We start from the raw sequence: 5,651 nt of genomic DNA on the forward strand, positions 1-5,651 counted from the left end.
TTCCAAGGGTCTATCCACCCTTAGTTACCTCAAAACAACCCTCAAACAACTTACCTCTGCCTCGGCCCTCTCTCTAGCAACTTGGACCCTTGTAAAATCCTTCAAACAGTCCCTTAACTCTCACGTTGGTCTGTCCTTCCTTGCTTTGTCCAAAACATAGATATCCCCCTCCAACGAGCTGCTCACCAATGTATGTGTTCTACTTTTGGATGATTAAAACAACATGCCATCACCCTCTTTTTATAGCCTAAAGAGGGGCTCCAACGAATAGATGAAGGTACACATATATTGGACTAATTTACATCAAGCCTACATGACTTGAAAACCAATAATTAATTGTCAACTTCAAAAATTCATTTCACCACTGTAGAATTTTCTCTACAAATCAACTAGCTCACTGATATCATGTAGAAATTTCACCTGCAGATCACACTGACATATGCAATGTACTAAAGCATAATACTAGATCTACATTTACCATAAACTTTGCGAAAGCTAATCAAATATGAGCAACATCAAGCATGAACACATATAACTGATAAGAAGGAATCAATCACACATAACACAGAAGAATTTATCCGGGAAAAACACCAGCGTAAAACCCCATCTCTATATTATCAATCAAGTGGAAATCCTCAACAACATACAAAAAGAATCAGCGCAAAATCTATCCTGCTCTCTCTGTACTCCGATGATGTAGCTCATGGACTATCTAGGCCTGTATATATAGGCTCCACAAGTCCTCCAAGCCCTTATTTCCTTGCACAATTTTGATTGGGGTCCAATTACATAACATGTGTGAATTGGCCAAATCATACCTGCTGTCACCTCAGGTTCAACTACGCAGTACTAGAAGGAATAATATTCCTTCCTCATGCAAGGAATATTCACTAGGAATATCCTAACAACTGATAGTACACTGTCCCTCATCTGATCTCAACTGGGTCTCTGTCTGAACTGACATGCATCAGTTATCCATGAGTGAATACTTAGTTATCTGAAAATACCAGTTGTCACATGCATGCAAGCATCAACAAACTGAATCTCATTAATTTAACAACTTGTTAAATTAATCTAACTGGACTTGACTAATTTAAACTATGTCAACTGATCCTCTCAATATAGAACTCATCCTTAATTCCTCAATCAGTGGAGCAAATCAAAGACACATTCCCCAATCACTGGAGAAATTATTGCATGTTCTCACAAAGACTTCAAGTTTGATTTTCCTTAACTAATTAACTCAACCTGAATAAATTAATTAATATTCAAACTGCTGGTAAGACCAAATTTGAATTTTACTTCCTATTTCTAGTCCAGGCACTGATTAAAATAGGAATCCACACTGCACTGCTAAAAATAGAACTTCTATTTTTAGCACTTCCATTTTTCATTTCCTGTTGCCCAATCCAGCACTGATGCCCAAACTGCTATTTTTAGTAGTGCTATTTTTAACACTTCTATTTTTAGCAATTTCTTGTTGCCAATTTTCAACAACCACTTCTACAACTCAGAATTCAACGATTCTCCAAGCATTGGATTTTCCTTTTGACCCTCTATCGTCTCATGCCATCACATGTATAAATGTGCCTCTGGAATTTCCCCAAACACGATTGGGTGCAAAACCTCATACTTGGGTTCCAAGCCCACAAGTGACCCTTGTGATGCTTTTCCCTCCAAACCCTGAACCCTAGGGCTTGGAGTACCTCCCAAGCTACACAAAGCAACATTCCCTCTTAGCGAGGGAGGTACTTACAAGGCTAGGAAGTAACTCTTCATCATCATTACTGTTAACAGCACTTGCCTAACTCTTGGCGCTCGCAATCGCGACAATCCCTGTATGGTGAACTACCCCCTTCTTGAAAGTGTCGTTGTCACTACTAGAAGCACCCTGCTTCTTCTTCTTATCTTGTGACATCTTCCACTCTCTCCATGATTCCTTCTTGGTAGTTGTAAGAGCACCCTTGGTCTCCACTAACCATGCGCTCTTCTTGGACTGCAGAGTCTCCCTCTAAATCTGCAAGCTCCCTCTCGAACTTGACTCCCTCCGAGTTTCTGGAACCTGGACCTTCTTGAGGAGGTGTTTCTTCTCGGGAACCTATACCTGCTCCTCTAAAGCCTGCACCTGCACCTGCTTTTACTTCTCTGGAACCTGCACCTGCTTTTGCCTCTTTGGAACCTGCACTTGCTTTTACTTCTTTGGAACCTGCACCTGCTTTTGCTTCTCTGGAACCTGCACCTGCTCCACCTACTTCTTTCCATGATCCACAGGCTTGCCCGTCAACCTGTAGAGACCATGCTCTCTAACTTCGAGTACAATCCCATCGGACTTAGAGCCTCTAGGCCTGAGTCTTGCCTTCCCATCTTGGAACAAGACCTCAAACCCCTTCCTCTCGATCATCGAGATGAAAATCACGCTATATCTGAGTCCTGGTACAAACAATACATCTTGGACCCGCATCACACGTCCTGTCTCCATTTTGAATGGCACAACTCTCGATCCTCGGATCTCCAACTGACTCTTGTCGCCCAACACCATGTGCAACTTTGAGTCCCATTCAGCTAGAGTCTCAAAAACCTCCTGTGACCCTGTCATATGCTTCGTCGCACCATTGTCCACGTACCATCCATCCTCATTGATAGTACCCTATGAGAAATGAGAAATCATAGCAAAGTCTTCCTCTTCCAATCTCCTAGAGAGATCATCTATCTCAGTTGAAGTGGCAACACCAGTGGCTTGCTTTCCTTTCCTCTTCTCATTATCTCCCTCCTTCATCGGACATCTCAATGAATAATGACCCATCTCGCCACAGTTGAAACACTTGACTTTACTCAAGTCCTTCTTTTGGTCACCCTTCATTTGCACTGCAAGTACCACGTCATCATTTGAAACCTTCTTCTTCGGATGAAAATCCTCATCTCGCAACTCTTCCTGAATGAAGTCATCCCATAGCCTATCCCAATATGGCAGTTTCCCCTGGCAACGATCCTTTTGATGAAGGGCTTCCAATCCTCGATGAACCCTTTCAAGGCAATCCCTACCATATCTCCATCTCAGGTAGACACACCGATGGCAACAAGCTCTTTGACCTGAGACAATCTCGTCAAATACGAGGTCACGCTTTCACCCTTTATCATCTTGGTGGACTTCAACTTTTCCTCCAATACCAATACCCGGTTCTTGTTTTTATTTTGGAACAAATTCCCAAAGAGCCATCCACATCTCATGTGCATTGTTCTTCCCGAACAAATGAGGTATTAAGGCATCCTGGGACGATCAATCTGGCCTTCGCATCCAAATCTTCAAATATTTCCAGCTCCTTGGGGTTGGTTGGCTTCTTGATCCCTTTCTCGGCGAACTCTGAGATCCTGTTAACCTGCAAGACCAACTTGATCCTTTCCTTCCAAGGACTATAGTTAGACAACCCCTCCAACTTGTCCTCATACCGGAGACCTGCCTACAACTTCGACATTGTAGTGAGCCCTTCACTTACAATGTGACCAACTCCCTCTCACATTGTACTTCATTGTGCATAACTTTGATTCACTGTCTTCCAAAGTAGCTCAGTCCGACTCTAATACCATGTTGAATTTCCACGACCTTGGTCTAGGTTAGAGTCTTAAAATCACTGACGCTGCCAAACCAAGAATTTCAACCATAAGCTACTTTGCACAACGGAAATATAAATCAGTAAATCACATATGCACAAATATACACACTTTTTAACAAAATTGTATAATCACTAATCTTCGTTATATTAAACTAAATCTGAATTATAATACAACAGTCTATGCTATACAAGATACAATGACAAACTTCGTTGCAACTTCTATGTCGTATATTGTCCTGTCGGTCCTTTGCTTATGTACTGCGCACTAGTAGTGCCTTAGTCCATGAAGGCCACTACACATCGAGACTCTAGGAAGGTTTCCACCTAGCAATGTTGCATGTCACTTCTGTTGCAAGTACACGGGCTAATAGATTTGCTCTCTGGGTAGGTCTAATTCCCGAGCTCCAAACTGCCTTCTAGTAGCCTCTTTCGTCCATCAAAGAGCTACTCATTAGGATGCAAACTTCACCCAATTACGCACCAAACAACGTCCTTCTTGTATGCTGCTCTAGGGCTACTTTGGGTAGCCAACACACTGCCCTCCAATCATATCAATGGCAACGGATCCAATGACTGCGAAATCCGCACCAATGAAGACATACGATCACCCAATCTCACCTCCAAATTGGCTCCCACGGGCTGCAAGTCAATCTGATCCAAATCTAGTCACCAAACTATGACCCAACACACTTCAACACTGTTGTTTTGGGTTTGCTGCATTGTTGTTGTAACTGTGACTGGATAGGGCATCTTGGATTGCTACGACAACCCCACCAAAACAACCCTAAAATATTGTGGCCTACCCTTGGAAGTGTCCTCGTCCTCAACGTTGTTGTCTTGGGCATGAACCAACCCCAACACTGCCTTACGTAGCCTGTGGCCTTCCCACAACAGCCTTCTAGGACTACAACTGCCCCTTACAAGGGTCTATCCACCCTTAATTACCTCAAAATAGCCCTCAAACAACTTACCTCTACCTCGGCCCTTCAACGAAGCACTTCAGCCCTCTCTCGAGCAACCTGGACCCCTAAAAAACCCTTCAAACAATCCCTTAACTCTCACATTGGTTTGTGCTTCCTTGCTTCGTCCAAAACAAAGATCTCGTCCGCCAACGAGTTGCTCACCAATGTATGTGTTGCCATTTTTGGATGATTAAAACAACATGTCATCACCTTCTTTTTATAGCCTAAAGAGGGGCTCCAACGAATAGATGAAGGGACACATCTATTGGACTAATTTACATCAAGCCCACATGACTTGAAAACCAATAATTAATTGTCAACTTCAAAAATTCATTTCACCACTTCTACAACTCGGAATTCGACAATTCTCGAAGCATTGGATTCTCCTTTCCGCCCTCTATCGTCTCATGCCATCACATGTAGAGATGTGCCTCCGGAATTGCCCCAAGTGACCCTTGTGGTGCTTTGCCCTCCAAACCTTGAACCCTAGGGCTTGTAGTACCTCCCAAGCTACACAAATCAACATAAGGATCTTTTCCTTGGGAATTTAGAGTAATTATATTTGTGCAAGGCATTTAATAAACAAGTTAGAAGAAATGTATTCCATGGGATTAAGTCTAGGGGGAATTTAGAGTAATTGTCTTTGTGCAAGGCATTTAATAAACAACAATTTAGAAGAAATGTATTCCATGGGATTAAGTCTAGGTGGAAGTATGATGATTTAGAAAAGACTATTCCTTTGATTAAATATAGTGATAGAGACAGTTCTACTTACTTATACTGAGAAATAATCTGCTCATTAGTTAATAAAAAAAAATTTGTAAGCTTCGTACGACTACATTTTCATCATGTCCAACTTCTCACCTCAATCGGGGGAATAGCACAAGATTTGAACCCAAGACTTCCAGTTTGGTGAGACTTCATTTCCACGGCCATTACCAATTGAACTACTTCAAATGGACAAATATTAGTTAATAATTAATTATGACATTAGTTGTAAATAATTTTTAAAAGTATTTTTATGGGGTTTATTACAACTGTAAACTAGCGCTCTGTCCTCTTTTCAAGTTTTGACCAG

The sequence above is a fragment of the Pinus tabuliformis genome, chromosome 6, assembly GCF_031772625.1.
Source record: "Pinus tabuliformis cultivar Carrire ecotype Pingquan chromosome 6, CPIR1, whole genome shotgun sequence".
Taxonomy (NCBI): domain Eukaryota; kingdom Viridiplantae; phylum Streptophyta; class Pinopsida; order Pinales; family Pinaceae; genus Pinus; species Pinus tabuliformis.